The sequence below is a fragment of the Macaca thibetana genome, chromosome 14 (genome assembly GCF_024542745.1).
Source record: "Macaca thibetana thibetana isolate TM-01 chromosome 14, ASM2454274v1, whole genome shotgun sequence".
NCBI classification, from domain to species: domain Eukaryota; kingdom Metazoa; phylum Chordata; class Mammalia; order Primates; family Cercopithecidae; genus Macaca; species Macaca thibetana.
The window spans coordinates 5,456,242-5,481,755 of NC_065591.1; the positions used below are offsets into that span (position 1 = coordinate 5,456,242).

General features: G+C 48.1%; 1 protein-coding gene and 1 long non-coding RNA gene across 10 annotated transcripts in view; one reads left to right on the forward strand and one right to left on the reverse strand.

Moving 5' to 3' along the window:
* Positions 1–19,430, reverse strand: part of LOC126935980 (uncharacterized) — a 121,954-nt gene extending 102,524 nt beyond the window's left edge. For both annotated transcript variants that reach the window (XR_007719358.1, XR_007719359.1), the window contains exon 1: positions 18,297–19,430. This is a non-coding gene — a long non-coding RNA (uncharacterized LOC126935980). The remainder of the gene's footprint in view (positions 1–18,296) is intronic.
* MRPL21 (mitochondrial ribosomal protein L21) overlaps positions 1–25,514 on the forward strand; it is a 1,021,966-nt gene that overhangs the window by 783,755 nt on the left and 212,697 nt on the right. The gene's annotated exons all lie outside the window — the stretch shown is intronic.

Here is a 25,514-nt window from a genome sequence, read left to right on the forward strand (position 1 = left end):
TGTTTGTTATTTTCATAGCACCAGCATCCTCTGAACTCTTCCACGTGTTTCTAGAACTTGAGCTCTCACCAAATCTCCCAGGACTCAGCACAGTTCCAGGCACCCAGAAGGCTCTTAGCAAGGATGGCCGCGTGCATCAGAGCCGGGAAGCCAAATTAAAGGAAGCACGTGTTTTCCTTAGACCAGATTCCACCAAAACTGTAAAACCACCACCTACAGCCTTGTTGATAGTGAGACATTCTCAGACATGTCAGGGTCCTGTTGAAAATCGCTATTTTTTTTCTTTGTTTCTTTTTGCAAGAGCAAAATATGCTTGCTTTAACCGCCCCCTCGCCACCCCACCCCCAAAAAAAAGACAACCATGGCAGAGATGGGTGAGTTGGGAGAGCATTAACATCATCAACTCTTACTTCTGCCAAGACGGAGCACAGGCCATGGGGACCCCGTCCAGGGCCCACGGGGAGCCTGAGTTCCCACCCCATAAAGGTCTGCAGCCCATCACCTCTTCCCCTGAGAATGCTGCATCTCAAAACCCAGCCGGCGCAGGCTGCCGAAATCAACAGAACATGCATTTCAAACCGGGTTTCCACTGAAATGCTCCCTACACACAGACGGGCGAAAATTAATTTTCTTTCTTCCTGTGCCACAAAAGAAGATTAAAATCACGAACAGTGGGACGAGTGGGGGAAGTGGAGGGCTTCCTCATTGAGGGAGACCCCTGCCCGGGCGGTTTCTCTCCCTAACAAGGGATGGCCCCAGCCGTTTGAAACGCCCTGCTGCAGGCATAAAACCCGACCCAGGAGAAGGTACTTGAGAGAAAGGACGCCGCTGCCCTCCCAACGGCTGAAAGCTGGTATGTAACTTTGCTCGGGGTGATCAAACAGCTAGTCAAGGACGCTGTCAGGAACAGAATGAAATTCCAAATAAATTAGCCATGTCCAAGAAGCCAATACAACACCGGATTAAGGCTCACAAAGAAAACACAATTTATTCAGCCTACCTTGTCAGAATTCTTAATAACCCCCCTTCCTTTTCCTCACCTCGGGCTGAGAGTCTCTGGGTGTGAAGAGACAAAGTGAACCCCACTCGGGACGCTGGGCTACACGTACTTAGATGTGCGGGATGTCTAGTGGAGCATAAGCGTTTACAAAATCGTGTTTTTAGGAACATTTCAGCGGGGACCATACACAATCGCGTAGGGAAGGCGAGCTGTCCCAAGGCCCACTCACATCTGAATGAGCGGGTTCATACATTAGAATACAGGAGGAGGGGGGCAGAGACAGGGATATTAACCATTTCAGCTTAACTCTTTGGGGTTTTAGGAAGAGTAACATCCCTGCCGGCGGCTCAAATGTAGTGTGTGCTGGCAGAGGTGCCTGAAACCTCTGTCTTCATTTGGACATGATTTTAAATGTTAAGGCAACAAGTAGGTGAACGGTAACTGTCGCCCTTTGCAAATCCTAACTGTCCGCCGTGACAACTCATTAATATATTCAGCAGCCCGAAAGACAATATCTTTTTTTTTTATCAATGAACCCAGACGGCTTTCACAGCCCACAAACGCTCTTTGAAAGAGTTAATAGGCAGAGGTTTGTGCCGACTCTGGAGCGGGCACCTTTGAAGGCTCCCGGGCCTCCTCCTCGTCTTAGGCTGTGATGATGTATCTGGTCTGCCCAGGCCTCAGTGAGAGTATGGGGCCCTTTCTTTGTCCCCAGAGAGGGGGGTGGAGGGCCCGGGCAGGGGGAGTTTGCTTTGCAGCACGGAGACATTTGCAAGAGATAAAGCCGACAGGGAATTTGAAGGGGAGCTGGAAGGAAGTGATTGGGCCATTACTCTGAGACGGAATGTCAAGATGCTTGAGAAATACACAAAATAAAGATTTTCCCAGAAAATTTTTTTTTTAAAGGAGATGACCTAATGGTATTAAATTAAAAAAAAAAAAAAAAAAAAAGATAAAAGAATTGGGCTAAGCTTGGAGAAATCTCTGCCATTTCCCAAGCCTAGATTCTCTCTTGATTTCTAAATAAAACAAGAAACCAAGTGGTGGGGACAAGGACAGGGAGACGCGTTTGAGGCCTGCCATGTGCACACAAAATGATTTTTGCGAGAGTGAGCAGGAGTGGGCCTCAGAACAGGACCCCAGCAAAAGGACAATGGGCATGAGAATCCCATGAAGCTCCAGGGCTCTCAAAGTCAGACTGTTACCGGGAGGTGCCCTGTTGTCACCAAGTGTGTGCCACAAGGAAAAGCTCCTGTCACCTTAGAAAGGCTGTAGTCTCGTTTAATTTCTGTATAGATTCTGGGTATTAGACCTTGGTTGGATACATAGTTTGCAAAAATTTTCTCCCATTCTCTAGGGTGTCTGTTTACTCTGTTGATAGTTTCTTTTGCTGTGCAGAAGCTCTTCAGTTTAAGCAGATCCCATTTGTCAATTTCTGCTTTTGTTGCAATTGCTTTTGGCATCTTTATCATGAAATCTTTGCCCATGCCTGTGTCCTGAAAGGCTTGCCTAGGTTGTCTTTCATGGTTTTTATACTTTGGAGTTTTCCATTTAAGTATTTAATCCCTCTTGAGTTAATTTTTGTATATGGTGTAAGGAAGGGGTCCAGTTTTAATCTTCTGCATATGGCTAGCCAGTTATCCCAGCACCATTTATTGAATAGGGAATCCTTTCCCCGTTGCTTGTTTTTGTCAGGTTTGTCGAAGATTATTTAATTGTAGGTGTGTGGTCTTATTTCTGGGTTCTCTATTCTGTTCCATTGGTCTGTGTGTCTGTTTTTGTACCTGTACCATGCTGTTTTGGTCACTGTAGCCTGGTAGTATAGTTCAAAGTCAGGTAGAGTGATGCTGCTAGCTTTTTGCTTTTTGCTTAGGAACAACCCTATTAAAAAGTGGCCAAAGGACATGAACAGACACTTTTCAAAAGAAGACATACATGCAGCCAACAATCATATGAATAAAAGCTCAACATCACTGATCATTAGAAAAATGCAAGTCAAAACCACAATGAGATACCGTTTCACACCAATCAGAATGGCTATTATTAAAAAGTCAAAAAAAAAAAAAAAACAGCAGATGCTAGTGAGGCTCTGGAGAGAAAAGAACACTTATAAACTGTTGGTGTGAGTGCAAATTAGTTCAACCATCATGAAAGACAGTGTGGCAATTCCTCAAAGACCAAAGAGAGAAATACCATTTGACCCAGCAATCCCATTACAAGGTATATACTCAAAGGAATATAAATCATTCTATTATAAAGACACATGCACATGTGCATTCATTGCAACACTATTCACAATAGCAAAGACATGGAATTAACCTAAATGTCCATCAATGAAGAAAGAAATTGTGGCACATATATATCATGGAATACTACACAGCCATAAAAAAGAATGACAACACATCCCTTGCAGGGACATGGATGGAGCAACAGACCATTATCCTTAGCAAACTAATGCAGGAAGAGAAAACCAAATACTGTATGTTCTCACTTAAAAGTGGGAGCTAAATGATGAGAACACATGAACACAAAGAGGGGAACAGACACTGGGGCCGTTTAAAAGATGGAGGATGGGAGGGGAGGAGGGAGAAGATCAGGAAAAATAACTAATGGTTACTAGTCTTAATACCTGGGTGATGAAATAATCTGTACAATAAACCCCCATGATACAAGTTTACCTATGTAACAGACCTGCACATGTACCCCTGAATTTAAAATAAAAATTTAAAAAGAGAGAGAGAGAAAGAAATGCTGTGGTCTCACAGCCACCCTGAGGGACGTGTGTTCAGAGCCTCCCAGAGACTCCATTGTCAGTGGGTGACAGTGTTCACTTAGCAGGAAGAGGAGGCTGCTCAGGCTAGCCCAACTGTGACCCCCGCTGGAGGCTAGCTCTGGCACATCCCCTGGCTGGAGGCTAGCCCAGACATGACCCCTGGCTAGAGGCTAACTGGGGCTCATCCTGTGGCTGGGGGATAGCCTAGGCATTGAGAGGTGAAGCCAGCTGGACTTCCTGGGTCGAGTGGGGACTTGGAGAACTTTTCTGTCTAGCTAAAGGTTCGTAAATGCACCAATCAGCACTCTGTAAAAACACACCAATTGGCTCTCTGTGTCTAAAGTTTCATAAATGCACCAATCAACACTCTGTAAAAACGCACCAATCAGCACTCTGTGTCTAGCTAAAGGTTTGTAAACACACCAATCAGCACTCTGTAAAAATGCACCAATCAGTGCTCTGTGTCTAGCTAAAGGTTTGTAAACGCCCCAATCAGCACAAACGCACCAATCAGTGCTCTGTGTCTAGCTAAAGGTTTGTAAATGCACCAGTCAGCACTCTGTAAAAACGGACCAATCAGCAGGATGTGGGTGGGGCCAAATAAGGGAATAGAAGCTGGCCACCCCAGCGGGCAGTGGCAACCCACTCTGGTCCCCTTCCACACTGTGGAAGTTTTGTTCTTTCACTCTTCACAATAAATCTTGCTGCTGCTCACTCTTTGGGTCTGCACTACCTTTACGAACTGTAACACCACGAGGGTCTGCGGCTTCATTCCTTAAGTCAGCGAGACCACAAACCCACCGGGAGGAACAACCAACTCTGGATGCGCCACCTTCAAGAACTGTAACACTCACTGCAAAAGTCTGCAGCTTCATTCCTGAAGTCAGCCAGACCACGAACCCACCAGAAGGAAGAAACTCCGGACACATCTGAACGAACAAACTCCAGACACACCATCTTTAAGAGCTGTAACACTCACTGCAAAGGTCTGCAGCTTCACTCCTGAAGTCAGCAAGACCACATACCCACCGGAAGGAAGAAACTCCGGACGCATCTGAACATCTGAAGGAACAAGCTCCAGACACACCATCTTTAGAACCGTAACACTCACCACAAGGGTCCGCGGCTTCATTCTTGAAGTCAGCAAGACCAACAGTCCACCAGAAGGAACCAATTCCGGACACAGCATGACCCCCAGTGGAGGCTAGCTCGGGCCCGTCCTGTGGCTGGAAGCTAGCCCAGGCACATCCCTCGGCTGGGGGCTAGGTCGGGCACATCCCCTGGAACCTCACCAGGAAGCACAGTGGCCACCTCTCCTTCTAAGGCACTGGGTCTCTCTACCTGACTTCTTCCAGCTTCACTTTCTCTCTGCTCATTGGCTCCCTCTGCTCTGCCTGAGCCTAAAGGCACTATCAGCCTCACCCATAAATAAATCCAGCACCCACACATTGCAATCCCGGCCTCCCAGCCCCAGGCTCCTGAGAGAGAATCAGAAGGGCCCAGCAGCCCCTGCATTGGTTCCACAGGCAGAGTCCAAGCTTGACCAACCCGCTGAGGGCTGAGGTACACACATGGCTGTGGGGGCTCCAAGAAGGCACACGAGAAGCAGAGCACATGTGGCCGGCCCCCACCTCTAACCTATGTGCACACACACGTGCAACACATTTCCAGGTGCCACTGAACGTCCTTAGCAGTGAGCACTGTGGGGCTATTAACAAAGACAAAAACACCAACCACCCTGTATAGTCACAGAGGGCATGACAACCCACACGTTGCCTCCATATCCAGTGTCCATTTCTGGCACACGTAGAGCATGGGAGGCTCGGAGAGGTGGGACATATCTGTTGCCTCTGGGAGCCCTGACTTGAAAGTTCACACCCAGGCTCCTGTCACTGAGCCCCAGGTGAAGATGCTGAGCCAGGGGAGGCGGCTCTATCACTCCTCCCCCATGCCCTGGCCTCCCTGCCCTCCAGGACAACTCTCTGTCCTTGCCCTGCTGAACTCAGGAGTGGCCACGAGATTCGCTTTGGCCAGTGAGATGAGGGAGGAAATACTCCTGTCGCTTCCTGGTGTGGTGGCTCACACGTGTAATCCCAGCACTTTGGGAGGCCAAGGCAGGCAGATCACGAGGTCAGGAGTTCGAGACCAGCCTGGCCAATATGGTGAAACCCCATCTCAACTAATAATACAAAAAAAATTAGCCGGGCATAGTGGCGCGCTCCTGTAGTCCCAGCTACTTGGGAGGCTGAGTCAGAAGAATTGCTTGAACCCGGGAGGAGGAGGTAGCAGTGAGCCAAGATCGCGCCACTCACTCCAACCTGGGCGACAGAGTGAGACTCTATCTCAAATACATACATACATACATACATACATACATACATAAATAAATAAATAAATAAGCTACGGCATGGTTTACCACGTTCTCTTTTCCCTCTTCCAGGACGAGAGCACTATTCCAGAAGGAGGCTGCCCTGCTAGCCTGGGTCCTGGAGTGAAGAGTGCATGGAGCAGTCTTAGCCGACCCAGGTGGGATGTGTAATGTGGCAGAGAAATCCACCCGTCCTGCTGAGAGCCACTGTGCCATGGGGTCATGTGTCACCTAACTGACTTAGCCCAGCCTGACCAATCCCCCGCGTGTGACTGGACATCAGCACAACCAGAGGACCTCATACTGAGAATTGGTGGACCTTTCAGAATGGACATGACCACTCAAAGTAGGGATGTTATTTGCTATCTGATGGCTCGTGTGGGACCAAAGGCCACTGGGGTTCCCTCCAAGGCATTGCACATTTAGAATCCCGTAAGTCCTCAGTTCTAAGGCATGTATTTTTCATACTTTGATAATTCTGAAATCAAGTATAGCTTCTAGTAGATATTAAAACTCATTTTCAGATACTGCAGAAAGGAGGAGACAGAAATAAAGATGCCATTCCCTGCTTTTGTATGAACTCTAGCTGAGCATAAACCATAATCTATTTAACCTCCACCAGGTGTTTGCCTTGCGTCCCCACACCTGGTTGACTCGTAACCTAAGTTTGGATTTCTAATTTTCACTTTAAATAATTTCAGCTACTCAGGATGCTGAGGCAAGGGAATCACTTGAGCTTCCCAGGAGGTGGAGGTTGCAATGAGCTGAGATTGCGCCACTGCATTCCAGCCTGGGTGACAGAGCAAGACTCTGTCTTGGAAAATAAAATAAAATAAAATAACTTCAAAAATATTGCAGTACAATGCAGCACTGAAACAAGAAGCTGTTGTGTATGTGAGATTGCCTGTCCCACATTGGGCAATGCAACTGAAGGCAATAGAAACCAGGACATTGCTCAGAATACGCCATAAAGCTCCACCATGCTAAGAGCTTTAAAAAAAAAAAAAAAAAGAAAGAAAGAAAGAAAAGAAAGAAAGAAAACCAAAAATAAAAGAAGAAGAAGAAGAAAAGCTCCACTGGGCAGCTGGAGATGTTAGCATGAATAACCTCTCGATGAAGATAGTCTATCAAAAAGTTTTTGCTGCCAGCAGAAACAACAGAAAGTAGAATCAGACCCAGAAAGACCTGTCAAAATTATCAGAATATAACACAAAATAAGCATGATTAAAGATTAAGAGAAAATATTTAAAACATAAAGAGCAAAAGATTATAAAATGACCAAGCAGATTTGGAAAGACCTAAATGTAATTCCAGAAATGAAAATATATTAAGTGATATTAACAGATGGTCAGACATGGCTGAAAATTATGTTGGTGAACCGAAAGACAGATCTGAGCTATGGCCCAGAATACAGCAGAGAGAGACAATGGGAGACAAGAAGGAGCTACCAAGAGGCATGAGGGGTGCAGTAAAAGGTACACTGTATGGTCCCAGGAGCTCCAGTAGGAGAGACTAGAATAGGGCAAAGGCTAGATCTGAAGGGGAAATGATTGAGAAGTTTTCAGAACAGATGAAAGACATCAATCCTCAGATTTGGGCATCCCAGATAATCCAACATAGGATGAGTGACAAGCAATCCATACCGGGGACATCATAGTGATACCATATGATACCAAGAGGTGTTTTTAAATGTACCTGGGATTTTGTTTTAATCAGGTACATTACCATGGCAGACATGGAGACAGCTGCCTTAAAAGAAGTTTATTACTTACAGTTCAGGAGCAAGGGGCATGCCATGCTACGCAGGCTACATGGGAAAGCACCAGGGTTGGCCAGGAGGCAGAGGGAGCAGAGGAACGCAAGGGGAGAGTTTACTATTACTATTATTACTATTACCATAGTTATTATTATTACCATAGTAATAATACCATAGTAATAATACTAGTAAAGTACCATAATAGTCAAGACTCTCCCCTTGGTGGTAGAAGGTTAAATGAGGGTGTCCCCTATCGGGCAGAAGGCAAAACACAGATGTTGGGGGTTGTGGCCAGAGGGTTTATGATATGATTTTTGCGCACCCATGAAAACGCAAGGATAGTAAGGATAGAAATAAGCCTGGCTATAGTTTGGCTCATGATTTCAAGACACCAAATTACAGGACATCAGGAATGATTTTTACAGTGGAGTGTAGCTTAGAAGCAGCCAAAGAGGCAAGGTTGGCCCACAGCTGACTTCTCAACAGCAATGGATGAGCAGAAGATGGTGGAATGACATTTTTAAGGTGCTAGAGTGAAGTGACTACCTAGCACTGTATACTCAACCAAAAATGTTTAAATAATGACACATGCTAGAGGTTTCTCTTGGGAACATACCTATGAGTGTATGTGCTTAGTTGAAGGGAATACGGATCTGGCTTCATGGACGCTTCCAACAATAGCTTAGTCTGGGTTCCTTCCAGTTGCTTCTATGAAATTAAAGGATTCAGACTTAAAGCTGTTGGAACTGTATTCGGAGCCTTGAGAGGAACGTGACTATGCAACTTGAGTCATGTGGAATGCAACTGCAACTTCTGCCTTTTTTTCCCCATAAATAATTCAGAAGACCAAACGACTTTAGAGATAAGAATCCCTTGAATTTCTACCCCTCCTCATGGAGTAATAAAGTATTTTCCTTGGAATGTAGCAATCTGTAACCGATCAAATCACTGTACGAACTGATCTTGTATGAAAAATGTTGTAATCCTGCTGAAATTTCTCTGTCTCTGCCTACGTAAGAGAAACCTTAACTTCTCCACTTTGGAACACTGACCCCATTCATTTGGAGTCAGTGTTTCCCAAGCAGCTATCCTCATGCTTTGGGCTCAAAGAATCTCTACACTTAATCATATTTTCTGAATGTCACTGTTTAAGGTTGACACTTCTCATCCTCACCAACACGGGCTTTTGAGTGCTTGCCAATCTGGTGGATGAGACCTGGTGTCCCAGTGTAGTTTGGGGTTGCATTTTCATGTTGACTTTTCTTATGCTGATTGCCTTTGGGGTTTCTTCTCTTGTAAAGTACCAGTTAAGTCTTTGGTTGTTTGTTTTTCTTAGGAATTTGTAGGCATTCTTCATTGTATTAACCATTACCCTTTTTTTCCTGTATTCTGAGGCTTTGACATCTGGGAACTTGCTGACCCTGGAGAGATGGCCCCTCCCAGGATTTGCCAATTTCTAGAAATGAAGTCACCTGTGAGTGCACCTTTCAAATGCAAACCAACTAATCCAGGGCTCACACTTGCAACTACCTCTTCTATCAGGTTCTCATACTCAGGGCTACCATCCCCCTGCCATAATCACTCCAGGGCCAGGTATCAGACAGGCAGGGACAGCCCCTGTGCCCCAGAGCCTGTAACATTATTCAAACTAGTCCATCCTATGCCTGCTTGCCCTGCCTCACTCGTTTCTTCCTACAGAAACCACAATCAAGGCTCTTGCCCACACTTTCCCCTTAGTCCCTATCCCTCCAGACCAACTCCCGTGCTTCCCTGTACCCCCCATGCACCCTGGGTTGCGGTATGTCCCCTCCTCTTCAGATCTGTAACAAACTATCTTTTCAATGATGGTTATCCCCTGATCTGTTGGCCTCGCCATATCTGAATAATAACAAAACCTATAGCAGCCGGGCGCGGTGGCTCAAGCCTGTAATCCCAGCACTTTGGGAGGCTGAGGCAGGCAGATCATGGGGTCAAGAGATCGAGACCATCATGGCCAACATGGTGAAACCCGTCTCTACTAAAAATAGAAAAATTAGCTGGGCATGGTGGTGCAGGCCTGTAATCCCAGCTACTTGGGAGGCTGAGGCAGGAGAACTGCTTGAACCCGGGAGGCAGAGTTTGCAGTGAGCTGAGATCGTGCAACTGCATTCCAACCTGGTGACAGAGTGAGACTCTGTCTCAAAACAACAACAACAACAACAACAAAAATTTTTCTTCATACAAATCATTTGTCAGTTCTAAGCATTGCAGTATCTTCTCCCAGTTTGCAGTTTGTCTTTTCATGCTTCCTATGGTGTTTTTTGTTGGTTGGTTGGTTGGTTTGTTTTTGAAACAGAGTCTCGCTCTGTTGCCCAGACTGGAGTGCAGTGGCACAATCTTGGCTCACTGCAACCTCCACCTCCCAGGTTCAAGCAATTCACCTGCCTCAGCCTCCCAAGTAGCTGGGATTACAGGCATGCGCCACCATGCCCAGCTAATTTTTGTATTTTTAGTAGAGATGAGATTTTGCTGTGTTGGCCAGGCTGGTCTCAAACTCTTCACCTCAAGTGAGCCCTTCGCCTAACCTTCCCAAAGTGCTGGGATTACAGGCATGAGCCACCGTGCCTGGCCCTTATGGTGTTCTTTGATTAACATAAACTCTAAATTGTAATGTGGTCGAATTCATCAATTGCACTGAAGGCCCCAACTGGGACAATAAGGCAAAAAAAAAAAAAAAGACATGTAAAGACTGGAAAAGAAGACAAAATCCTGTTGTTATTCACAGATAATGCAATTATCTATGTTGAAATTCCAAAATAATCTACAAACGAGTTATTGAAAATAAGAACAGACTCTACCAAGGTTTCCAGTTAGAAAGTCAGTGTGGGAAACTCAGGAAGAAAGTACTACCCATTACTGTCTCTTGTGGACCTGAGGCTTCATCTCTACAAACACTTCCCCAATTACAGAAGCCAAAGGAGGGACATGTAGCAAGTCCCAGACAGCTCTTAAAGCTTGTCTCAGGAAGTGACATGCCCCATTCTGCTTGCACACCATTGGCCAAAACAAGTCACATGTTCAAGCCTAACAAATGTGATTGGATAGCCACTCCCATGTTTAGGTTACACCATATAAGACTCCATCATAGCCAAGTGGAGTGAGATTCTTCTGCTGGTTTTGAAAAAGTGAGCTACCATACTGTGAGAGGAGAGGCCACAGGTTAGAATCTGAGGACAACCTCTAGAAGTTGAGAGTGGCTCTGGCTGACAGCCAGCAAGAAAACAAGGACTTCAGTTCTACACCAAAAGCAACTGAATTCTGTCAACAACCCCATGAGCTTAGAAGCAGATTCCTCCTCTGAGCCTCCAGTTGGGGACCACAGTCCCAGCCACCATCTTGATTTCAGCCTTATGAGAACCCAGGCAGAGAACCTAGCCAATCTGGACTTCTTGCCCTAGAGAACTGTGAGCTAATAAGGGGGTATTGCTCTAAGCCACTAAGTTTGTGTAATTTGTTATACAGCATAGATAACAGAGAATTTGGTGGAGGTTGGAAATCCTACCATGTGCCTGAACTATTTAAAGCTGCAAATACTGTGGTAAGAACACTAATGACCACCATAGACCCCTACCTCACACCTTACCCAAAAACAGGTGGCTTAACAATTAAACGTGAAAGGCAGAACTATCAAACATTTAAAGGACAATACAGAGTAACATTTTAGAGCCTTGGGGGCAGGGACATCTTAACAACACATAAAAAGTACCAATCATAACAGAAAAGAATGGACTAATTTGGTCAATGTATTTTTAGACAAATGAAAATTAAGATGTTTGCACTAATTAACTGCCAGTAAAGACAATTCCAAAGGATATATTTCAGGTCAAAGAGAAATTACCACAGAAGGAATGTTTAAGATGCAAGAAAAGATTGTGCGCAAAGAGCATGGGGAATATTTGGGGAAATCTAAGCAAACCCTGACCAAATAAAACGAGAAAAGTCAGGTCTGCTTAGGGAAGTCAAAATTAGAAGTAAACTGTATTAGGTCCGTTCTCATGCTGCTAATAAAAACATACCCGAGACTGGGTAGTTTATAAAGAAAAGAGGTTTCATTGACTCACAGTTCCACATGGCTGAGAGGCATCAGGAAACTTACCATTATGGGGAAGGGGAAGCAAACACATCCTTCTTCACGTGGCAGCAGCAAGGAGAAGTGTTGAGCAAAAGAGGGAAGCCCCTTATAAAATCATCACATCTTGTGAGAACTAACTCACTATCACAAGAACAAGATGGGGGAACCGCCCCCATAATTCAATATCTCCACCTGGTCCTTCCCATAACATGTGGGGATTATGGGAACTACAAAATGAGATTTGGGTAGGGACACAGCCAGGCCATAACATAAACTATATAACACAATTGCATATAAGTCAGAATAGGAGAGACAGGAGATGATTCTATGATTTTGTACCTTTTGGAAGAAGCATGAAATATTGTTTAACTTCGACCTTTACAAGTTTAGTATACCTGGTCAAAATTTCAGATCAGTTTAACAACTTGTCCCTGCAGGTCCTGCAGATCAAATTCTTCAACTATGATCAACTCCTGCAGGTCAAACTCAGATTTTATTTTTTAGCGGTTTTATTTTTGAGGGCATTTTCATTTTACCTCTTCTAATGGGTAGATGTTTATTTCATGATACACTTCAGCCAATTATTGTTAAGGCTTCAAACCTCCCAGTCACTGACCTCCTGAAGCAAGGTAAGTTGTCATCTGTGGCCCCTGAATGTTCCTCACGTCACCAATACTTACAGTGGGTGGTACAACATCATTGCAAAGATGGCTATTCAGAGAAATTGCCAATTGTCGTGGGCCTCTGAAAGGGAGCTTTTTTCACAAAATCCAACATTTCCCTGAAAACATGGCTTCACCTCTATTCTTATGATCTACAGAAGTCACAAAAAAGCACCTACTGCTGTTACTGGAATTTCAGCTCATAGTGGGGTCAAAATCTATAATTTCTCTTGTGACATATGCAAGCATTACTTTGAATGGCATCTGACACAGTTTGGTGGTCCAGGTCATTACTGGCAAATCAAGAGTCCTGTTTCAGCCACAAAATCAAGTATCATCGCAGCCATGCTACAGAGAGGGAAACATGGGTTTTGGGTAATGTAGATACTACAATATATTGTAACCGTGAGATCAACTCAAACTGATCAACCATTGTGTGAGTTGTTACTGGTGACACAGAGCCAGAATTGTCCAGGCGTGCACAAGATAAAACACTTTAACCTCCTGTTAATGTTGCCAGCCTGGCAGACCAGCTGTGTGGGCATCAACTGGGACTAGTTATAAATGCCATAAAAGCTCCACCCACCCCAGATCAGAGAGAGAGATTTGAACACTGCCTCCTGTCTCCTTGCCGTTGACTCGCAATAAAGCTCTTTCTTTTCTCCAAAAGCCTGTGCCATAGTATTGGATGGTGAGTCCACCGCTCAGTAATAATTTGTTGGCCTCATATTTGGCCAAATGTATATGGCACAACTGATTTTTAAAATAATGCTTTCTGCTGGGTGCAGTGGCTCGTGCTTAGAATCCTAGCATGAACACCCAGGGTGCTGGGCTTGAGAACCAGTGCCCCCCTTACTGAATATGTTACTGCAGGCAACTTCCAGCCTCTGGACCTCAAGTGCCTGCAAAAGGGCGAGCATGATTTTAGCTTTTGTTGGGTGTCTACTATATTCCAAATATATATCAATTAGGAGGTCTCTGAAACCCTCCACAGAAACTTCACCCATGGAATTTGTCTTTGATAATGAGGGTTGGGCAGCATCTTCCTGACACCTTCAATATCCAAGCACCTCTGACCCCCACCATGCAGAGCTTGCAGTTTCAACCTCATGGCTCAAAATGACTGCCACGATGCCAGCCCTTAACCCAGGCTTCATGAAGAAGAGAAGAGCCCAGGAGGAGGCAATGATGCCTATCTCAAGGGAGCAAACGCTTACTGGACAGTCCTCTGTAGACTTCCAATGACATCCCTTCAGCAGTGTTGCATGGCCCTGAATTTCAAGGTAGCTGGAAGGTCAGGAAACTTCTCCAGGCCCATTTCTAACATCACTGCCTCCAGGGTTCTCTTAGGAAGGGAGAAGGGAGACCAGCCAGTGGGCCCGCAACTGGCAACATGGTCCCTCGTGCTCAGCAGTTTGAGATGGTTCCACAATCATTCCCATGAGGCAGGTATTTTTTAACAAACTACAGCACAAAGAAGTTGAGGAACGTGAACCAAGCTCCTCAGAGCTGGGATCTGAACCTAAATCAGGGGTCTCCAGGTTCTTTCTCTGAACCTGGCTTCTGCCATTTTAGGTAGAAATTTGGCTATCACAGATAAGGAAGGCTGCCAGGAGGAATTTTTGGTCTCCCTCCTCCCTCTTCTCCACCCCTGCCTGCCCAAGACTGCCACCTCATTTCCGACTTTTACCCAGGTAATCTGAAATCACACATTGTACAGGCTAAGCCTGGATGATGTGTCTAATGTTTCCAAGTAACTCGGTACAATAATGTCCTTTTCTGTGACTGGGAGCTCGGGACAATGCAGGCTCCCCAGCCAAGTCACGTTGCATAAGGCAGCAAGGACACTTCTCCATCTATCAGGAAACGAACCCCTTTGGCCACAATGGAAAGTCTATGAGGTCTGGGCACTACCGGCTCCTAAAATCTCTTGTGGAATGCTGAGATTTGTTTCAGGAGCAGGAGGAGAGCTAGGGGGTACGAAAAGGAAACCAGGGATTAAGATAACCCTCTACAGGGCAGCCCACGGCTCTGATATTTCCTGTTGAGCAAACATCTGGGTTCTGGCACCGCCGTGGGGCAGCTCTTCCTGAGACTGTCAGCCCCATACCTCCCGAAGCTCCTGGAGCACCTGGGTGGTGGGATCAGAAGGAGAGGTCAGGGGGTTTCAAGACCTGCAGAAATCTGGGTGCCACTACACCCCTAAAAGCAGCGGGAAGAGCTGGAGGTGTCCACAGCAGATGGGGAGTGGGTAGGGCCGGGTGGTGGCCCCAGCTGCCCACCACCTCTTCAGAGGATATGCTGGATGAGGACATACAGAGGCTTAGACATGGGAGTCCCAGCAGAGGGGGTGGCAGGACCAGTGGGAGATTCCCCTTGTTTAGGGCACCTCCCACTCCATTGAGATCTGGCCCATTTTGATAACTCCCACGCTACGCTGAGAGCCACTGCCCAGGCTTCAGTCACCTCACCCTGCAATTGGGCATGTAGAGACGCTGTGCCATAAAGCCACTGGAGGGTGAAGGGCTGCTGTCACACCGCTGCCTCTGAGACCACCAGGCATGTTCAGCTCTTGTTACTCACATCCCAGATTCCTGGTGGTGGGTCTTCCCCTGCTAGTCCTCTTTGCATATCCTTGCCACATTAATCTTCCCAAAAATGCCATGTGCATGAACCACCCCCACCCCACACTCTAAACCCTTCGAGACTGATCCTGAGCACATCCACTTACTGGGTCCTGCACCAGGCAGATGAGAAAACTGAGACTCAGCAAGACACCACAAAGGCCCCACAGCTGGTCATTGGAACCACTTCACTAATCAGTGAAGCCAGAAGGGAAAAGCTGGTCTGTGTGAGTCTCTCAGCCACGCTCTCTCCCCCAGACCCACAGGACCAAGCTCCTGACTCTTCACCTGGTGGTGAAGGTCCCTACCACACTGGCTAGTACTCCTACCATCGTCCTTTATGCCAGCATCTCACTCACTCAGGCCAGGCCAGTCTCCCTGTTCCTCAGACTCATCTCCACTGCTCACACAGGAGCCCCACCAGGAATGCATCTCCTTCTTTGTTGTAGCCAGTTTCTAAGATGTCTTTCATATTCCTTCCCACTGGTATCCACACCCTTGTGTAGTGCCCTCCCGCACTTAATAAGACTTATTCTGCAACAAATAGCAATGATGGAGTGTGATTTTCCAGACTAGACGGTAAAAGATGTTGTGGCTTCTTGGATTGCATGCTCTGGGGAAAATCAGCCGCCATGTTGTGAGGATGCTCAAGCATTGCTGTGGAGAGGTCTTCATTGCCAGGAGCTGAGGCCTCCCACCAGTTTGCCAAACACATGAGAATCTGCATTTGGAAGCAGATCCTTGGCCTTGCTCAAGCCTTCTGATGATGCAGCCCAGCCAACGCCTTGACCACAACCTCATGAGAGACCCAGAGCCAGGACTGCCCAGCTAAGCCACTCCCAAATTCCTGACCCACAGAAATTGTGTGAGATAATAGATGTTTCTTGTTGTGTTAAGCCATTAAGTGCTGGGGAAAATCATTGTGCAACAATAAACAACTGATACACATGCCTTTCGTTTTTCAGAGTCCTTCCCTTCCTCAGAAGCCAGGGTCAAGCCCACCTCCATTCCCACTCCTGGGAAGACTGCTCTGACGGTTGGCCACAATTTTACCCTCCCCTGGGCTCCACACAGTGAACCTGACATATGCTTTGGTATGGTGTCCACTCCCATAACCTCAAAGAGCCTCCACAACACAGGAGCCCCGGAGGACAAGACCCTGCTGGCTCCCTCATGCCCCTGAACCTGGGTCATTGGTACAGGAGTGCAGATGATACTAACGATAGCATCAGAGAGCAGAGCAGACTCGTGACGCCTCAGCAGGAGGGTGACTGGAGCAACTCCTGCCTCTGGAGAGAATGAGAATTCGCTTTTACCAGGCCCTTGCTAGGTAGAGGCAGGGACAAGCTACACACTTGACAAGTATCCCACTGACTCCCTGGGGCAAGAGGGTATCCTGGGTATCCCCATCTCACCGACAAAGGCAGCTTCAGCTCATTGTCCAAGGTCACTCAGTTCAGCCATGTCTGGCCCAGGACTGGAACCAGCTGTTGGCTCCAGTGTCCACCCAGCCCTGCCTGCCCTGTCTCAGGCACCGCCACTCCTGCTTGCTCCTCGATGCCCCCATGCTCCAAAGGCCTTCACTGCACGCACCCACACGTGTGCACCAAAGCTGGAGACTCACACTACCACCACAAACTCAGCACACCTACCCAGCCCCGCCCCAGGTCTCTGATGTCACCAGACCTCTAAAGCCAGAAAGAGATACAAATGCATTGAAGCATGTTCACAGGGGAACACACGGCAACAAGGGCCACACCCTCCACCTGGAACCTAAGCCACTCGGAAGGCCACACAAGGAGGAAGCAGGGCAGAGTTGGGAACCTGAGACCAACCTAGAACCTATTCCTGTATCAGCTCATTCACTCACTCACCGTTCACATGCAAAGTCCCTGAGCACCTGCTATGTTCCAGGCACAGTGCTAAGCCCTGAAAACGCAGCGGGGAATGCAACAAGCTCTCCTGGGCTTCCAGCCAAGCCGGGAAAGAGACTGTGAGCTAACCAAGCCCCAGCTCTCCCTGGACATGCCAGGTGCCCGTGAGCGAGTCTTCAGCCTCTCTAGAGCCTCAATTTGCCCTCTCAAAATGGGGAGTGATGGGAAGCAGGGGCTGTCACCCAGGGGACCCACAGAGGGACATTTGGCAATGTCTGGAGACATATTTGGTGGTCATGCTGGGCAGTGGTGGGGTGGGGATGCTACTGGCATCTGGTGGGTAGAAGCCAGGGATGCTGCTAAACATCCTAAAATGTACAGGACAGCCTCCACAAAGAGTGGCCCTGTCCAAAACGTGTATAGTGCTGCCACAGCGGAGAAACCCCGGCTTGGAGGAATTGACGAGCCTGCAGTTGGAGAGGCTGCAGCACTGAGCCTGGCAGCTGGACAGTCCCTGACAAAGGTGTATTCCCTTCTCCAGCTGTTCTTGAGGCCCTTACTGAGACCAGGGGACCCTGAGCCCTGCAGGGCCCCAGGCCATTGAGGTATACACAGCCTCTCTGCCTGTCCACCCAGGTCCCAGGGCAGGGCCATGTCAGTGGAACCCACAGCCAGCACACAGACAGGAGGAAAGCAGCCCAGGCCTAATTCCTCACCTCTGTTGGTCCTGGGTTTCTTGAACACCCATCAGGACTCAGGGTCTCCCCTCCCACAAGGTCCCAGCAAGGCTGCATGCAGCCTGCGCTCACCCATCAGGTCCCTCTCCTGCTGCACCTCCCCAGCCTCCCCAGCTGAGAGGCAGGATCTTCCTTCCAGACCTGGGCAGTCTGGGGCAAGAGTCCTCCCTCTGTGGGTCTTGGTTCCCCCACATAATGAGAATCAAAATAACTGCAGCCCCAAGTCACGGCGTGGGCTTGGGGTAGGACCTGAGTGTCCCTCCTCAAACACAGAACCTTCTGACCACCAGCGCTGCTCTCTGTGGGACTGCATTCGTTTGTTCTCACGCTGCTAACAAAGACATACCCGGAACGAGGTAATTTTTAAAGGAAAGACGTTTAGTTGACTCACCGTTGCACATGTCCAGGGAGGCCTCACTATCGTGGCAGAAGGCAAAGGAGAAGCAAGATACATCTTCCATGGCAGCAGGCGAGAGAGAACGTGTGTAGGTGAACTCCCCTTTATAAAACCGCCAGATCTCGAGACTTGCTCACGACCACAAGAACAGCACAGGTGAAACCGCTCCGATGATTCAGTTATCTCCACCTGGCCCCACTGCTGACACGTGGGGATCATTACAATTCAAGGCGAGATTTGGGTCTGACACAGCCCAACCACATCAGGGATCCCAACCCTGGAGAAAACAAAAGGGTCAAGCACTTCTTTTTCTGCAGTGCGTAACTGTGGGCTTCAGACACAGCAGAGTCAGGAGGACTCCTGTCCTTTGACCTGAGGCCAAGAGCCTGCTCTGACCTCTCATCACGCTTCCCCTGTGCCCAGGTCAGAAGTCTATGCCCAGGCCTGCTCCTGCTGGAGGCCCCTCATCCCCACTAAGAGCCTGCCACGGACTAGACATGTTGGGCTACAGGGGCCCTGCACCAGGGCAGTCATCATCTTTACCAGCACAAAAACCCCCTTGATGACAGAGCCTCAGCAGGCCCCGGCCTTGACCCTGGCTTTCACGGTCCATTGGGTTTTGTTATAATTTACCATTTCCACTAGATGGGTGGTTCCAAGTTCATTCACTTGTGCCACAAGCATTTATTGGACCACCTACTGTGTATCAGGTGCTGTGGACAGGGATGTACGTGACTCACAACTTCATCGGGGCATGGAGAGTCTGTCCACCACCGTCAGGAGCATCGTGAGGAGTTGGTGCCGCTCTGGGGACTCCACGTGAGAGCCCCTTGGGTCACTGAGGGAAGAGACACAAAACACAAGAAATTTGCAACCCAAGGGAGACCTACGGAACAGGAGCGGGGCCGGCAGCACCCTCACCCTGAAATAACCACCTGCCAATGATGTCAGTTAAATCACAGCCAGGTTCCCGCGTGGATGCAGATCTAGGAGGCCTAATGGGGTGAGACCTGACCTGGGAAAGCTACACGGCATCAAGGGATTGAGTCCCAGTTCTGCCACTCATACTGTTCCACCTTGGACAAATAAGTGGTTCTCCTGTAAACCCAGTTTCCCCACCCTGAGAAATGGGGCGAGGAACCTGCTGGGGGGTGAGGAGAGTGGGTAGACTCTGATAAAAATGTTTGTGTTTGGGCTGGGTGGCTCAGCCCACACAGTGATAGGGAAGGTGCCCCAGGCTGGACAGAGAGGAGGAGGAGAACCCCTGGGGCACAGGCAAGCAGCAGCTGCCCAGGGCTGGAAAGGACAGGCAGACGTGGCTCATTCAGCAATTGTATCTTCTAAGCAGTGGGCAGGATCCAGCCTTGGGGTCCCCTGGACAAGGTCACTGATATGGTTTGGCTCTGTATTCCCATCCAAATCTCATGTTGAATTATAATCCCCAGTGCTGGAAGAAAGGCCTGGTAAGGCCAGGCGCAGTGGCTCACGCCTGTAATCTCAGCACTTTGGGAGGCTGAGGCGGGCAGATCAGGAGGTCAGGAGATCGAGACCATCCTGGCTAACACTGCAAAACCCTGTCTCTACTGAAAATACAAAAAATTAGCCAAGTGTGGTGCTGCATGCCTGTAGTCACAACTACTCGAGAGGCTGAGACAGGAGAAACACTTGAACCCAGGACGTGAAGGTTGTGATGAGCTGAGATTGCACCACTGCACTACAGCCTGGGCAACAGAGCGAGATTCTGTCTCCAAAAAAAAAAAAAAGAAAGGCCTGGTGAGAGGTGATTTCGTCATGGGGGCGGATTTCCTCCTTGCTTTTCGGGTCATAGTGAGTGAGTTCTCACGAGATCCAATTGTTTAAAAGTGTGTGGCTCCTCCCCCGTTTTCTCTTCCCTTTTCTCCAGCCATGTAAGACATGTCTGCTTCCCCTTCACCTTCTGCCATGATTGTAAGTTTCCTGAGGCCTCCCCAGCCATGCTTCCTGTACAGCCTGTGGAACTATGAGCCAGTTAAACCTCTTTTCTTTATAAATTACTCAATCTCAGGTACTTCCTTATAGCAACGTGGGAATGAACTAATACAGTCACCCTGCAGTTCTGAGGGCAAATAGTTGGGCAAAGGCTGACGCCAGCACCAAAACCCGCAGGGTGGCCCAACAGCTTCGCATCTGTTGTTCACAGGTGGCAGAGCAGCCTTGGCCAACAGCTGCCCAGGTGGACAAGGGTGGCTGTGACAGGGACAGCCTGGCCAGCTGCAGCTGCTAGTGGCCACAGGACGTAAGCACTGCAGGGCACTGTAGACAAAAGTGAATTCACACCAAAGGGTCACAGACATAAATGTAAAACCTACAACTACAAACCTGGAAGAATACAGAGCTAAAGTTCTGCAACTTTGAGTTAAGCATGAGTTTTTAGGTATGACTCAAAAAGTACAAAGTATAAAAGAACAAAATCATAAATTAGACCTCATCAAAATAGAAATTTCTTCTCAAAAGACACTGCTAATAAAGTGAAAAGACAAGTCACAGGCTAGGAGACAATATTTCCAAATTGCATATATTATAAATGTCTCTCATCTAGAACATAGAAGAACTCTTACAACTCAGTCATAAAATAAACAACGCCTATTTTTTAAATACACAAAATTTGAACTGACACTTCACCAAAGAAGAAAAGAGACGGCAAATAAGCAACTGGATGGCAAACTGAAAAGATGTTCAACAACATTAGAGAGTTGGTAAAGGCAAATTAAAACTACCATACTTACTAAAGTGGCTAAAATTTAAAACTGACAATACCAAGTGTTGACAAAGATGTGGAGCAACTGGAACTCTCATACCTTGCTGTTGGGAATGTAACACAATGCAGCCATGTCGGGAAAGAGTTTGGCAGTTTCTTATACAGTTAAATATACACTTAACATACAATCCAGTGATAATCCCACTTCTGGCACGTGTCCAAAAGAAATGAAAACATATGGCACACAAAGACCCGGATACAAATGTTTGCAGCAGCTTTATTCATAGTAGCCACAACTGGAGACAACTTGAATGTCCATTAACCAGTGAGTGGGAAAGCAAGCTGTGGCATATTCATAAAACCCAGTCTTCGTGCAATGGTCACACAATACTCAACAGTAAAAAGGAACTATCTACAGATACATGCAACAACATGGGTGAATCTCAAACACATATGACAAGTGATACAGTCACAGGCAGACAGCTGCACACTGCACACTTGCATTTCTATGACATGCTGGAAAACCACAGGAATGAAAACCAGGTCATTGGTTTCTAGGGGCTGGGGTGGGGGCAGGCTTTGACGGCCAAGGGGCAGCGTTGAGGGACTTCTGGGAGACAGCACTGTCCTATGCCTGGACCAAAGTGGTCGTTGCATGATTGTGTCTTTGTCAGAAGTCATCAAACTGTAAAAAGAGCCACTTTTGCTGTGTGCTAATTATGGCTCAATAACACCCCACCAAAAAAAAAAAAAAAATCACTTCACTGTCCTCATCATTGAAAGTAAAGACACTGAAGGAAGGGGAGGAGCACTCCCTACATGGCAGAAATGGTGTTGAACGACCGAGGAGCTGCATTCCCTGTGGTCAGGTACCCAGGAGGCCCTGGGTTCTCTCCATTTTACAGATAAGTGAATGGAGGCCTGGAGGTGCCAGGTCACCCAGTGCCACCCAGGAAGGCTGGAATGGAGTTGGGACTTCCACCCAGGACTGACTGCAGCGTCACCCCCCAAACCACTAAAGCTGTCCTGGGAGAGACCTTGGGTATCAAGCCAGCCTCCTCCTCCTGTTTTCCAGAGGAAAGGATGAGGCCTCAGGGGGCCCGACCCATCCAGGCTCACGAAGAGAGCGACAGAATCAGAATGCAGAGGGAGCCAGGCCTCATTTGTCAACAAACACCTTCCTATGACAACCTTGGGAATAGAAAAGACCCCAAGACGTGACAGGAATGAGGTCCGAAGCCATGACAGGAACAAAGTCTGAGGCCGCATGCAACACAGGTGCACCAGGGTGAGCCCCGCCCCTGCCCTCAGGGAGCTCCCAGCCCCATCTGGCACAAGGTCACCTCCCAGACCCTGGGCAAGTGGCTCGGCAGACACACCCAAGAGGTGCAGACACCTCTCAGCAGTTCCCTCCTGAAAGCGACACTGGGACCTTGGTGATGATGGAAGCTGGGGGTTCCCCATGGGGGCACTAGGGTTAGAGCAGGGAGGGAGCGGGACCCAAGACATGCCTCAGGCCTGTCCAGGAGGGATTCCAGCCCCAGGAGAGGGCGAAGAGAGGAACGCCGTTTCCAAGCCAGAGAAGCAGTGAGAGTCCACACTGCATTTCCCGGTCTGCAGGGAAGGGCAACAGCAGGTGGGTGGGTCAGGCACCAGACCTTTCTAGACTGGCTGCAGGACCTCTACACCCCACCTCGGTTCTGATCAACAGTTCTGGGAGTTCCAAAATGCAAGTGCTCAGCTCTTTAACCCAGGAATTCCCAGCCAGCAGGCAGAGCCTTCGGGAACACACGTGCAAGATGCCCCACCTAGAGGCAGGAATGTGGCTGAGGCATTTGCACCATCAGGAAGGTCTGAACACCTGGGGAGGAGAGCCGCTCCCTCCGTCTCTTAGTGCTTCCCACCCTAGCTTCCCATCATGGCTGGGCCACCTACCAGCTTCTCTGTGCCTCAGTTTCCTCATCCGGGAATTGTGGATTGCAATCCTATCTACACCCCAGTCTCTCATGGAGATGGTGTATGTAAAGTACATCACCTGGCACACAGCTAGTAGCCATGAGGCAGCCAGCCCAGGGTTGTTCTTGGGAACATGGGACAGCCCACTGCCTGGAAATTTGGTGGCTCTGGGATTGGCCAGATGTCTTCCATGGAAAACCAGGCAGCCCATGCTGAGACACAGTGGCCCATCGAGATATCACAGTCTGGGAACCTTTCCGGGCCACCCCTGGGCAGCTGGGACAGTGCCAGGGACCTTGGCCAGCTCACATCAGGAGGCTCCCCTGCCAGGCTGCCTGCACCCTCCTCGGGCAAGGCCTAGCCTAGATGTACAGACACCCAGAGGGAAGCGGCTCCGGGACAGCAGAGGTGGGGGACTGCCTTCGGACCCTCTGTTTAGGACAGCACAATGCTAAGAGGACCTCCAGGACAAGAGCCAGCAGGGACCACAAGCTGACAGGCCTCTGACGTCACCAGACCTCTAAAGTCAGGAATAGATACAAATGCGTCGAAACACGGTCACAGGGGAACACAATGCTGGAGAGGACCCGCTCTGATGGAAGGAGGACTCGGCTCTTTTGAAACACGGATGGAAAACTCCAGAAGACAGATATCCTTATTTATGAGGTGCCCCAATCCCTGAGCAGGCAGTAGACCCTGCCACCCTTCGAAGCCCACTGAGCTTCTGCAAGATGGATTTCCTGGGATCGGACAGCACCTCCTCCCCGACTCCCTGGGAGCGTCCTCTACAGGAGGGAGCCTGAGTAAACAGAGGGGCCACTGAGGCTTACGGAAGTCATGTTCCCTCTCAAGGCCGGCCACAGAGCCAGACATGGCAGAGCCAGGACTGGAGCACAAGATTCTGATTCCAGCGCTCCATGTCTTTCCCTGGCCCTCCTCCCTACACAGGTAGATTCCACCTACCCAGGAAAATCCCACTCCTGCTCCCGTCACCCCCATCAAGGCTCCCACCCAGGAAGTGAGTTTTTGGAAGGATGGCAAGATTCATCACCTTGAAAGAACACTTACATTCCTTCTTCCATTAAAAAGAAAAGAATTTATTATTTTATTATCATTATTATTATAATTAAGAGAGGGTCTCACTCTGTCATCCATGCTGGAGTGCAGCAGCATAATCTCAGCTCACTGCAGCCTCAACCTCCCAGGGTCCAAGCAATTCTGCAATTCTCCCACCTCAGCCTCCCTAGTAGCCGGGACCACAGGCATAGCCACCACATCCAGCTAATTCTTGTATTTTTTGTAGAGACAGGGTCTCACTATGCTGCCCAGGCTGGTCTCAAACTCCTGGCCACATGTGATCCACCTGCCTCCGCCTCCCAAAGTGCTGGGATTGTAGGCATAAGCCACCACACCCTGCAAAGAATTCTATTGATCTAACTATGCCAGAATAGAGACAGATCAATATTATACATAGTATTATTTCCTGGGCCCGCCATAACCAATTAAACAGGTGACTCAAACTTGTGGAAATTCTTCTCTCAGCGCTCTGGAGGCAGAAATCCAAACTCAAGGTGTCGGCTGGGCTAGGTCCGCTGAAGGCTCTCAGGGAGGGTCCTTCCTTGCCCCTGCCAGCTTCTGCTGGTTCCTGGCATTCCCTGGCTTATGGCCGCATCGCCCCAATTTCTGCTTCCATCGGCGCGTGGTCTTCCCAGCCTGTGTCTCTGGGTCTCTTCTTCCTATGAGGATACCAGCCATGGGGTCAGGGTCCACCCTGCTCCAGAACTGCCCCCTCTTCACTTGACTACATCTGCAAAGACCCAAAGAAGCTCATACTCTGAGGCTCCGAATGGATGTGAATTTTGTGGGGATATTATTTTTTTAATTAACACATAATAATGTACATATGTATGGGGCACATGTGATATTTCAATACATGCATATGATCCTATTTCAACATGTCACGATCACAGCAGAGTGACTGGGACGTCCATCGCCTCAAACATCTATCTCTCCTTTATGTTGGGAACATTCCAATTCTAGCTAGCTATTTTGAAATATATAATAAATTATTAATATAGTCCCCCTACTGTGCCATAGAACACTAGAGCTCATTCCTTCTGTCCAACTGTAATTTTGTACCCATTTACTAATCTCTCCCTATTCCCCTGTCCCCATCACCCTTCCCATTCCCTGGTCCCCAAGCTCATTCACTTTTCCTCAAATGACATAATTGCATTCTTTTTTATAGTATTCCATTATGTATATGCACTTGATTTTCTTTATCCATTCATCCATTGATGGACACATAGGTTGATTCCATCTCTTAGCTATTGTGAATAGCACTACAGTGAGAATGTGGGTGCAGATGTCTCCTTCACATGCTGATCTCCTAGTCTTTGTATACATACCCACTAGCAGAATTGCTGGGTCATATGGTAGGTCTGCTTTTAATTTTTTGAGGAATTTCCATACTGTTGTCCATAATGGCTGGACTAGTTTACATTCCCACTAAGAGTATA